This window comes from Pinus tabuliformis, chromosome 5_2, assembly GCF_031772625.1.
Source record: "Pinus tabuliformis cultivar Carrire ecotype Pingquan chromosome 5_2, CPIR1, whole genome shotgun sequence".
Classification (NCBI taxonomy): Eukaryota; Viridiplantae; Streptophyta; class Pinopsida; order Pinales; family Pinaceae; genus Pinus; species Pinus tabuliformis.
In genome coordinates, this window is record NC_142306.1 from 537,867,549 (window position 1) to 537,880,086 (window position 12,538).

The window sequence follows — 12,538 nt, forward strand, 5'->3', positions numbered from 1 at the left end:
AAGTACTCGGCCTATATCTATCACCTCTTTATGTACTATCAGTCTGAGGCTTTTCCATGCTATATAAAAAAGCTAGATTATAGAGGGGAAAGAAGATCTGTCATCTTCTGGACCTATGTCTACCACAAAGTCACAAACTCACCCTATTCCTATTGTGAGTATGTTGTCCAATTTGTGTATCCAGTGTCTTGACTATTGATGAGGTCCCCTCCTCCCAGAATGTCAACTGAGATACAGAAGGCTCTGCAGCTTTCCAAAAAATGTAAAATAGGTGATTGGTACCTATATGAGGATCACACAATCATCAGAGTCTATGGCTGTGAGCTCTGTCCTTACAGACTCCCAAAGTATGTGCCCATGAGGATTTTCCTTGGAATATTATAGGCAGTTGATTCAGTCTGACCTCACCCATTTCCACAGCTCCAGAAAGAAGGTCCACCTCAAGTTCAAACACCAGTTGGGCCCCTTCATCATGAATAAAAAAGAAGGATGGGAAGATGCTGACCTCATCCTCAAGGACAAATATAAACTATCATATAGTTTTCGGTGGGTCCCTTATGACCCTGAGGGCTTCATTACTGCCAGAAGAAACAAATACAGGCTTCTAGGTTATAGGCATTGTCAATACCCACACATTGAAAGATATGCCAACCAGCAAGAATGGTAGCAGGGTACTCTAGTTGAAAAGCTAACTGAAGAAGAGATAATGCTAAAGAATATGAAGGAGCTTGAAAAAACCATTGACCTAGACTCTGTGCAGCAGGTACCTTTCAAGCGGCCTTATTCAACAGGAGAAGGGACCTCGGCCTCAAGGACTGCACCAGTCACACAAGCACCTTCCACAGCAGCACCAGCTGCAGACAAAGGCAAAGGGATAATGGGTGCAGAGGAGGAAACAGTGAAAGAAAAGCCTTCCCCTACAAATGAGCAGCATCAAGAGCCCCAATAGGGGTAGCAAACAGAACAGCAGCAAGAGCAGACTGCCCCTCAACAAACGGAGCTACCAGCAGCTCCAGTAATGCAAACTCCACCTCCACAGACTGAGCCATTGACTGCTCCTAGTTTGCAGACCCCAGCACATGAAGAAAGGGGTATGAAAAGAGATAGAGAAGAGTCCACTCCAATTAGTGGATCCTCCCAACAACCAGGAGCCAAAAGGCAAAGGCTAGACTCCCCAGAGGTAGAAGACATCACTGAAGAATTCCTTGACAGCTCAAGGAAAAACAGGGAGGGCAGCCAGCACACAGGGACAAGCTCCTTTCAGCAGGAGCAAGGATTGCAACTTGGTTTCGAGGTGTCTTCCTCCTCCCAATAGAGCAAGAAGCCCAAGAGCACTAAGGCTTCTTTCAAACAAATAAAAGCTTAGAATGATCTGCTGAGGGCTGAGGTCTACAAGCAATTTATAGATGCAACACCAGCCCAGCAAGAAAGGCTAATGTCTGTGTATGACATTAAAGAGGAAAAAATAATCCTCAGTCACTTTAAGCCTACAATACCGCAGCCTAAGTCGGCTGTAGATTTTGTGAAGACAAGGGTGGAGGTCATGGCCAAAGACAGCCATCCCATGGACCAAATAGAACTCCACAAGCAAGCTGGAGAAATGGTTTATGAAACCTTGGTGGAGAGGGCAACCATGGCCCATGAGCTGAAAGAGTCCCTGAAAAACACCAATACACAGTTGGACTTTGAGAGAATGTCCTCCTTGGCCAAAGACAATAGAATAAAGTCTCTTGAGGACATCATCATTGATCTAGGACATGATCCTAGTGATCCAAAGGGTGTGAAGGCCCTTATGAAGAAGAAAGATGATGACCTGAATGCATTAAAGAAGAGGTTGAAGCTGCAGCCCACAGAGCACCCTCAAATCGCAGAATTTCAAAAGAAAAAACAGGTTGATGACCAATTAGACCTCATAATGCAGCAAGACCAGAGGATCAGGGATTTGGAGAAAGAGCTGGAAGGAGCATTACAAGATAAACAGGGAGAATCCACTTCCCAAGATCCTCCAACTACTTCAACAACAGCAACAACTTCAGGGGCAGCAGTGGCCCCCACAACAGAAGCAGCAGGAACAACAGCAGCTCCAGATGCCAGCACAAGTGTAGAAGAATTGACTAAGGCCATCAAGGAAATGGAGCTCCAGGCAAATGAAATAGAGAAGGCCAAGGAAAAATTGGCAGAATTGGATGCCAAATATGACAAGTCAAAAGTAACTGTAGCGGAGCAGGGCAGAGAAATAAAGGCCCTAAAAGACAAGATCAAGGCCTTAGAGAAGGAACTGAATCTAGAGACTGCCATGGCCAACATAAAGAGGATTCTATGGGCCAAAATTGGCCATTCCATCAATCAAAAATGGAGGTCAATCAAAACAATACATGAACAGATGGACTTAATGGGCCAAGCACAAGCAGAAATCCATAAGGCCAAGACAACACTCGAAGACAAGCCAGAACAGGCCAACAGGATGATAGACTTCCTGAACAGGCAAGAAAAGGAGGAACTGGCAGCAATAGGCATTGCCAACAGAACCGAGGCTATCCTCACTGCTAAGAAGGTACTAACTCTCAGGAACTATGTACAAACTGTGGAGAGGAAGTGCTATGAGATACAAGCTGAGGTGGAGGAATATAAAGTCAAGATGGCAGTGCTGCAATCAAAGGGACTGCCCAGCCTCCTAAGTGGTGCAGGAAGACTGATCTCTCGAGATCAATTTGCCAACAGAATGGCAACCACTATTGAAAATCAGATTATTGCATCTGGCAGTACATCTGAGCAAACAGGGCCCCCCACAGGACAGAGCTTGTATGAAAAACTTGAAGGCCTGTTCTTCATTGAAAATGAGGTAAATCATCTGTTTGAAACTCCTCCTAACTTTTATAGGTATACAGAGGCAGATGAGACCTTGATTAAAATTCGGAGACATCAAATGCCTAAGGAGGATTGGTGGCAAGCGATGCTTCAGATTTTGCCACGGTAGCCTCAGTTGTTCGGCCACTGCCAGCTCCAGATCACTACAAGACAAACAGCATGACAAAGTCAGAAATAAAGGCAGCTGAAAAGATGACTCAGCACAAGAACAATGACATCTGGCCTAAAGAATAAGCAAATGCACATATTTGGACAGCTTAGCCTCAGCCGACTTCGACACCCACCAAGTCATCAATTTCTGACTATTTTTGACAACTAAAGCAATAAAAAGTTACTACAGCTTTTACTTTTCAGCTACCAAGCTCCAGGAGTTGGCATAACATTTATGAGCCATTAACTCCTTTTCTTGATATTTTTACATGTAAATTTTGTATAAATACTCCCCTTAGTAACGCATAAGGGATTGGTGATTTTTGACTCCAAGGAGAATCTATTGTATACTTTCAGTTTTATCTAATACAGAGGGCTGGACCAGCTCAGTGATTTCCTGAAGTATTTGATGTCTGGATGGTGCTAGATGTGCTGATGCAGAATTCCTGTGCTGTCTGATGAAATAACAAGTTTTCCTCAATCTCTGTTTCTTGTCTTCTTATGTTTATCAAACCATACTCATGTTGTACTAAGATAGCAGTAAAGAAAAAGAATAGTACAAGATTTGTTTCATTACACCTTGTGCTCAATTTTTACTGCTGTGAATGTTTGTCTTCAGGATTAACGATGTACATGAATTCTTAACTGCTCATGTGTCTATTAATTCTATATGTGTCAATGTTAACTAGAAATTCTTCATTGCTTCTAGATTGATATTCTTACCGTCTTTTCTTTAGCAGTTTTCTGTGAGATTCTTAAGTGCCTTACATAAACTGGATACACCCCATTTAATAACTATTATGAACGTTTTTCCTCAGACACAAATCTGGCTCTGCAGCATCACTAAGGTATCACACAGTATCAGGCAAACTAAAGGACCACTGACCCCATGCCCAATGGACTAAGACATGCTAGTAAGTACCAATATATATTAACCGGAATCATCACCAAACATATTTCAAAATAAAACCTTGAACATCATAGCTAGCCTAAAATACTATCAAAACAGAGCTAAACTTTAAAGAGAGAGCCCTCTCTGATTACAGCTTGGCTAGAGGCTGCAATCCAAAGACTGGTTAGTGGTTACCCCGGCCATATTCCCTTGGGAGTCATAGGGAACAACCTGGGTGTTAACAATCTCAAGTCCCAAATACTTTGGCTCCAACAAATGTTGTGGAACAAGAATCATCCTACGAGGAGGATAAAAGTGACAAGGATGATAGTGAAGATGAATAAATAAGTGAACAAACTAATACTTTGGAATCCAAAGCCTTCAACATTTTTTTAGGTGATTCATATACTCATCCTCCCATTAGTGAAGTACCTATTAAGGAAGAATCAGTCCTTAATGTCGACAATAGTGGGAGACTTAAGGTAATTCAATACTCAAGAAAAAATGACGAGAACCCCCCTTCTACCTCAAAGGAGCATAGTACAAAGGAATTTCCTCATGAGCAACCCCTTCTTAAAAATCCTCCTCTTAAGGACCCCGCTAAGAAGTATCCCAAAAAGAAAGAAAATTCCAAAAGGAATCCTCTGAAATGGGAACCCAGAAACAAGTCCAAGGATAAGGAGGTAGAACTTGACCTCAACTTAGATGTTTCTATAGGAAAAATGATTGTGTGGGTTCCTATGAAAGAAATTTTGAAACTCCCATGCCAAGAGTGGCAAGTAGAGAAATCCCTAGGGTTTGAGAAGGAAGAGGACACACCAATAACATTGCAAAATGTTCAATTTTCCAAATCAAATATGGGACATGATCCATTCTTGTTCACCTTAGTTATCAATGACCCCCTCTTACATAATTATATGTTGGATTTAGGGGCTTATGAAAATATCATGCCACTAAAGGTCATGAAGCAATTGAATATTAGCATTTCTCGTGAATATAGGGTGGTATACGGTTTCAAATTCAAGCCTATTGAGGTAGAATTACTCATAAAGGATCTAAATGTTTATTTAGCCATGAACCCCCAATATATCCTTACTCATGGGCATTGTCTTCATAGATATTCCCGATGCATGGGGGATTCTTTTGTCTAGAAAATGGGGCGCTATTGTTGGGGTTCAAGTGAAAATGGAATTATCCTATGTCACCATCCCATAATATGATAGAACTCAATTTACCCTTTATAGAAATCCCATGTACTCTACTCATGTGGTAAAGCCTAGACCTATCCCTTATTATAGAATCTTTGAGGCAAGAGAACCATCTCCTATCCTCCCTTCCCAAGAGGTTTGTATCCTTCAGAAACCCAATCACATGATGGACAATAGGTGGAAGCCCAAAAAGGAATTTAAGGTTGGGGATATGGTCCTTGTAGATAAAAACCTTGTGTCTATCAAGATTCATGCAAAAATCGAGGAGGATTATTATTACATTTGCAAACTCAAAGATGAACTTTGCCCACATCCTCCTTGACACTTGACATTATATTATAGACATGTTAGGGTAGGATGAATTGCATGTGAATTTTATCATTAGAACTAACATCATATGATATTATCATGATAGATTAGCTACATTTAGATTAAAATTGTGTGGAGAATGGTTTTACTTTCTTTTTTATTTTATGGCCTAACACTAATCATGGGTGATCATAAGACACCACAAAAACATGTTGCCCCATGTGCTTGATCTTTGATATGTGTAGGTAATAGGCCTGTAGTACCAAGAGATTGTTGGTGTTCTCATGACCTCCCATTGAGTACCTTTGTGCACCCTTCCGCGAGCTCATGTCCTAGTTGGAGCCAGATGTTGCCCACTATCTGTGGGTAGTATGCATAGGATAAAATATTCTCCTAAATTATCCTCAACGAAAACTAGTAGCTCCTTGCAACCACCAAATAGATTGATGTGTCATTATCTATGCCACCTGAGCCAGCCATGTGCTCCCTCTCCCATCTATTTAGATCATATGTTTGAAGGTGGGCCTCTCAACCCCAAAGGTTTGGCTTTTCATTAGTGTAGTTGAGTGTTTTTCCATACTTATCATGGACACTTTTGGGCATGGATTGGTGGGTGGGATTAGGCAGAAAGGCTGGGCTGGGTCTGTACTCTTGTCTCCTCTGCCTGATTTGGTGGTTAGCCTTGTATCCTATTCCTATGGGAGCTCCTTTACTACCCACTAGATTTTTAGATAGCAGTAAATGGGAAATCCTGATTTTGGTTGTGTGACCCCGCTTCCTAACACCATATACATCACTCCGCTCAACTTATTTTATCCCCATTCATCTCTTTTCCCATTCAGGTCCACAAGTTTCCATTGGATCCACATAGGGTTAGCCTTCCCCTCCTATTGTCCACACCTTGGGGTAGACCTAGAATAATGTCTCGGAGGTTGATGCAGCTAAAAATAAAAGAAAAACTGTAATTTGGCCACTCTCAATAGGAAATGTACCAAAAAATGCAAAATATGGTCGGGATATAAAAATTTATCACATGGGAAAAAAACATGACCTCTACCTCTTATTTATGCCCATAACCCTCATTCCTATGGGCCCTAGATAAGCCCCCTATATCATTAAGGAACCCATGGATGTCCCAACCCCTAGTGGGTGATGAAATACCCCACCTTAAGGGGATGTCCACTGCTATATTCTACACATCATGCTCTCTTCCCCTGGAGCCCCGAGCAGTCATGAAGAAAAATCATTCAAAAGGAAAAAGGAATATGAAGAAGGGTGGAAAAAATAAAGGTCAAGGTAACTCATATACCACTATTTTCTCCCTCCTACACTCATATACCCAAGTGTGGGCTTCCCACATCATAGCTACCCTTGTACCATGGCATGTGGTCTGAAGCATTCTCCTGATCCCTACTAAGTTTCATCACTATATCACATGACACCTACCACCTAATGGATGTTCCATGGACATGTCACCCCCTTTAAAGGTTGAAACAACATAATAACATCCTTGGTTAACCCCCTTATTGAGCTTGGATACACTTGTACATGTCAAAGACCATAATGGAAGGGCATGCCACCATGAAGTGCCCTATTGATTCCTTGATTTATAAGCTCTTTTACTTTATTATTCTAATGATTTTTTGTATTCAAGGGTAGGTAGATGTATTGGATCTTATGCAGGATTGCATGTGGGTCTCCATTTGGGGTTTGGTCTCGCTATACAGGGCCCAATCCCTCTAGAGGGCCACATTAGCACTTATAGGGTGGGCGTTGAGAGTTATGGGCCTCCGCCATAGCAGTGAGTATTTCATGGATCCCCAACACCACTCAGTGATTACTTGTGTTCCACCTTTTGGATGAGGATGATGCATCTGGTTCACCATGCACAATCAGATCCACACTTTCACCATACACATGGCAGATGTTCTAGGGTCTAGATGAAGATGTGTCTCACTGTAAGAGACAAAGGGAGGGCTTATGTCATCATCCTAGCACTTACAAATGGTTTACAGGCACTATCGATCCACTTGGAGACCCATGAGGATGTCCTTGTGCCCCCACACCTACTTGGGAGCACCACATTTGAGTTCCTTGGGAAACAAGGGGCCAACCCCTTCTCCACTATGTTTGGAGTCCATTCACTCACTATGGCACACTTTGGACTTCATTAGGACTTCTCAATGGCCCAACGACTCATTATTTGATTATTCTGCCAGCTTGAGAGGCTTATTTTTATGTTATTGAGCTATCTTGGTGGGATTGTCACCAAAGGATGTTATTATTGCACATTATTTTATTATTTCGGGATTAATTAGGCCTAATTTGGCAAATAGAACTCATTAGAGATGGTATAAATTGATGAGAGATGGTTCATTTCTCTCACCATCACTTGGGTTTAGGTTTAGTAGCTCTTGTGAGAATTATGCATTCCCTTTTGGAGGATGATTTTGGTTTCATGGATGAAGTTTGATGTTTGGATACTATTCTGTTGATCTTGGATCTTCAAAATTGTTTTAATTTGATGATTAGATATACTCATTGTACATGTAAGTGTTCTTTTCAATGTCTATTATTTATGTTTATCTTGTCACATGAATGTTGCTATAATTTTCTCTATCTAGGTCTGAATTTGCCTCTAATTTATGCGAACTTTTGGAATTTTTTTTATCTATTATAGTACTGAATATATTACATGTGTAATGTATAATGAATGAATGTTCCTAGAGATTAATCTTTGGTGAATTTACCTTGATAGGTAATCATCTCTTGCACATCGAAGTGTAAAATATTCTGGCAGCTTCTATCATGCCCTAATTGCCATGCAAAGTTGCCTAAAATTCTCCTTAATTAGGTATAGTTTCTCCAAATCAAAAATTCACTTTCACCCCATCTCTTACAAGGGAAAGGCACTGGTCCAACCACTTGTGGTCACTTTTAAAGATTATTTTTCTCACCTTCCTCTTCTATTTCTAGGCCTAACCCTAATATGTCACTTAGGGCATCAATCAAATTCCTTTATAGCCATCCAAACACTTCAATTTTTGATCCACTACTGCGCTGAGGTTTTCCCTGGAGGTCATCCAAGTTTGAAGAAAATCCGATTGTGGAATCCCGAGATATAGCAAGCCCTGCTTACAAGACCAATTATTGCCCTTAAGTTGACTTGGGTTGGTGTCCTCATTGGGATCATTGCATTCAAATATGAAAATAAAATTAGTCCTTTGATCTTATTCCCTATCCCAATTAGGTCAATCCCCTCATTGGTCTATCAACTCCATATCTTTGACCTAGTTTTGGGTCCACTTGGCTTTGTGTGGTCCCACAACTTTGTAACTCCAATTCCACAAGGATGGCATACAATCCTCTTACCCATAAGGATCCTCTTATCATTTTCTAGAGAGCCTATCACATTTCTTTTGAAGCAAGCAAGCTATCTAATTGAGCCTCTCCTATGAATAGGAATTGGGAATCACTCTCCATCCATTTGTAGATCCATCCTTCCTAGTGATTCCTCTATACCAGGCTTCTTCCCATCGGTGAAAGTTTGTAAAGAGTGGGGAGCCTTAGCTGAGGTGATAGTGGGCTATCACTCCGTTGTTTCCCCTTGACCTAGTAGTTGCTTTATAGGACCTCCTCCTAGGACCCCTACTAGTTTGAGTGGTAACAATCCCTATCCTATTTTCCCAACTCATTGGCTATATGAGAAGTACTTCCCAAGAGTCCCAAACTGCAAGGGTAGGATTTATTTTGAGCCATCCAAAAGGTAAGGTGAACCACTCATCCTATTCATATTCCATAGGAGAAGGTGAACCACTCATCCTATGCATATATCATTGGCCATAGGGGGAAGGTGAACCACTCACCCTATAGTCACACATAACTCCAAGAAGTCCCCCAAAACCCCAGGAGCTCCTAAAGCATAATTTATAGCTCAAGTAGGACCCTCCTGGGAGGGTCCTTCCATGACTCCAAGTCTCTCTCGAAAGGTTAAGAGCTTGACCTTCCTAGAGGGCTTCATGAGGATGTTAGCAACCTGCGCACTTCCTGATATGTTTGAGCCTTATTTTTCCACATTGTACCATATCTCAGATAAAGTGGTACCTGATATTAATGTTCTAGGAGCGTTGTGGAACATGAGTTCTCTTAAAGGTGAATCCCACTCTGGTTATCGAAATAGATAATGGTGTTATCCAACACATGCTCAAATATCTCACTAAAGGGCTTCCTCAACCAAACATATCCACAATAGGCAATACTAGTTGCAATATATTCGGCCTCAGTGGAGCTTAGAGCAACCGAGTTTTTCTTCCTTCTCATCCTTGAAATTGAAGCAGATTCAAAAGAGAGAAACATCCAAATGTGTTATTTCAATCAACCACACTGCTAGCCCAGTTAGCATTAAAATATCCATGTAGCCTCAAATTCTCGGTAGTGTATCTCAATCCATAGTTGATAGTTCCATGAAGATATCTCAAGAGATTCTTTATAGAAACCCAAATTATTTGATGAGGCTCAACCCTAAATTGACTCAAACTATTTACAATGAAGCATATGTCTAATCGGGAGTTTACCAAGAACATCAGGGCCTCCACAAGTTGTTTATATTCATAAGGTTTGCTAATTCGGGCCCAACAACACTTCCACATAGATTTTTGAAATTTAGTTCCATCGAAGTAGTCACAGACTTGCATTCCACCATCCCACATCTCTCTATCAGTTTCACAATGTATTTTCCTTGAGAAAGGAAGATATCACCTAGCTTTTTCTAGACCTCAAAATGTAGGAAGTAATGCATCAATCCTAGGTCCTTCATCCTGAACTCGAAAGTCAACTCCCTCTTGCTTTGATAAATGAGAGAATCCACACTAGTCAAAAAGAGATCATCAACATAAAGGACCAAAATAAGAGGAATTCCATTTTCAACCTTGAAGTATAGGTTTGGATCAACATAGCTTCTAGTAAACACCAGCTTCATGAGATAATTGTTAATCCATTCATACTAAGCCCTAGTGGCTTGCTTCAACCCATGGAGGGATTTCTTCAGCCAGCAGACATGTGTCCTTCTATCTTGTACTTCAAACCACTGAGGTTGTTCCATTTAGACTTCCTCCTTAAGGGAGCCATGCAAGAAATTAGTCTCGACGTCCATTTGATGTAGGCTCCATCCTTTATTGGTAGCAAGAGAAATTATAGATAGAAGAATAGTGTGTCAAGTAATAACTGCAAATATTTCATCATAGTCCACTCCTTCCTTTTGAGAGAAGCCACGAGAAAAAAACTTGGCCTTTTATTTTTTAGCACTTCCATCAGCTCCATGTTTAATTTTGTAAAGGCATTTAGAGGTGACCACATACTTTTCCGTAGGTATATGCACCATGTCCCAAACATCATTCTTCATGATTGATTCTTATTCCTCATTGGTATTTTCCTTGAGGTGGAGGAATCACCAGGAGGTGGATCAATAGGATCTATGAGGCCATCAACATCAGGCATATGCGCATCCGTCAAAGGTTCATCTTGTTTTCCAGAAGTGTCATCATCATCCTTCCTTGAGAAGGGGAGATCTTTGGCTTTCCTAAGGAAGGTGTCTTTATCAAAAGTAACATCTCTACTTACTTCCACATCTCTTTGACCGGGTACATTGATTCTATATGCCTTTGAGTTTTCACTGCATCCAACTAATATACCTTTCTTCTAAGAAGCTTCTAACTTATTCCTTTTTTCTTTAGGAACATGGAAGTATATTAGACAACCAAATATTCTAAAATGAGAAACAACAAGTTTCTTACGAGTGTAAACTTCCTCAGGAGCCATGAAACCTAAGGCTTGATGCAGGCTCCTATTTAGAACATATACATCAATATTGGAAACTTCTCCCCATAAGAATTTTGGTAGACCTTGATCATATATCATGGCATGAGTATCTTCCATGAGTATTTGATTCTTTCTTTCAGAAAACCCATTCTGCTCAGTATTTGTATGGAACAATTGTCTCCTTCTTAATTCAAGCCTCTCTACAAAATTCATTAAATTCATACGATTCATATTTGGTTCCATTTTTAGTCCTCACAGTCTTGATCTTCTTCAATATTTCATTCTCTGCCAATTATTTGAAAGAACGGAACCATTTGAACACTTCTTCCTTCCTCTTCAAGAAATATATCCATGTTTTCTGTGAGAAGTCATCCACAAATATTACATAGTATAGGTATCCTCCTAATGAGGTTACGGGCAAGATATCAGATAGGTCATAATGGACCAATTGAAGAATATCGTTAGTATTTCTTTCACTAGAAGGGAATAGTCCTTTTGTATGTTTCCCAGTTGCACAACCCTAACAAATCCCTTCATCATTCAATTTAAACTTGGGCATACATGTTACCATCTTCCTTACCCTGGGTAAGGCTTTATAAATTAAGTGGGAAAATCTCTAGTGCCATAACTTGCATTGAAGAGAAGTATCACTTGCCAAAGCTCCAAAAGGAATTCCAACAACTTGATAGAGACCATGAACCATAAATCCCATAGTAAATGCATCTTTATGGTTTCTATGAAAATAAGTACCTTTCCATCAATGAATGCTAGTTTGAATCCTTTATCTTCCATCGCAAAACTAGACATCGGGTTCTTCTTCAAATCGGGCATCTAAAATACCTATTGTAGATGTATGGTTTGACCTTGATTCAAGTTAAGAGTGACATTTCATATCTATTTAATAGGGTAGGTGGCATTATATCCAAGTATAATCTTTAGATTAGTTTTCTTCTCAACCAAACTTGAGAGGTATTCCTTGTATCCAGTGAAGTTCCTTAAGGCTCCACTATCAATCAGCCATTGATCAAAAGTACTCAGAGGAGAGGAAGTAGATAGATAAGATATAAGATAAAATCCATCTTATTTTTCTACAACATTAATTTCATCATACTTGGTATTTATTTTCCTTTTGGGAGGTCAACCATTTCCATTTCGAGCAGCTGGAGCATTCCTCTTTCATTTGTTGTTAAACATGTTGTTCCTTTGATTTCCATTCCCTTTGAAATTGTTGTTTTTGTTGTCATCATCCCTTGGAGGATTCTTATTGTGAGGAAACTCTCTAGCATAATGGCCA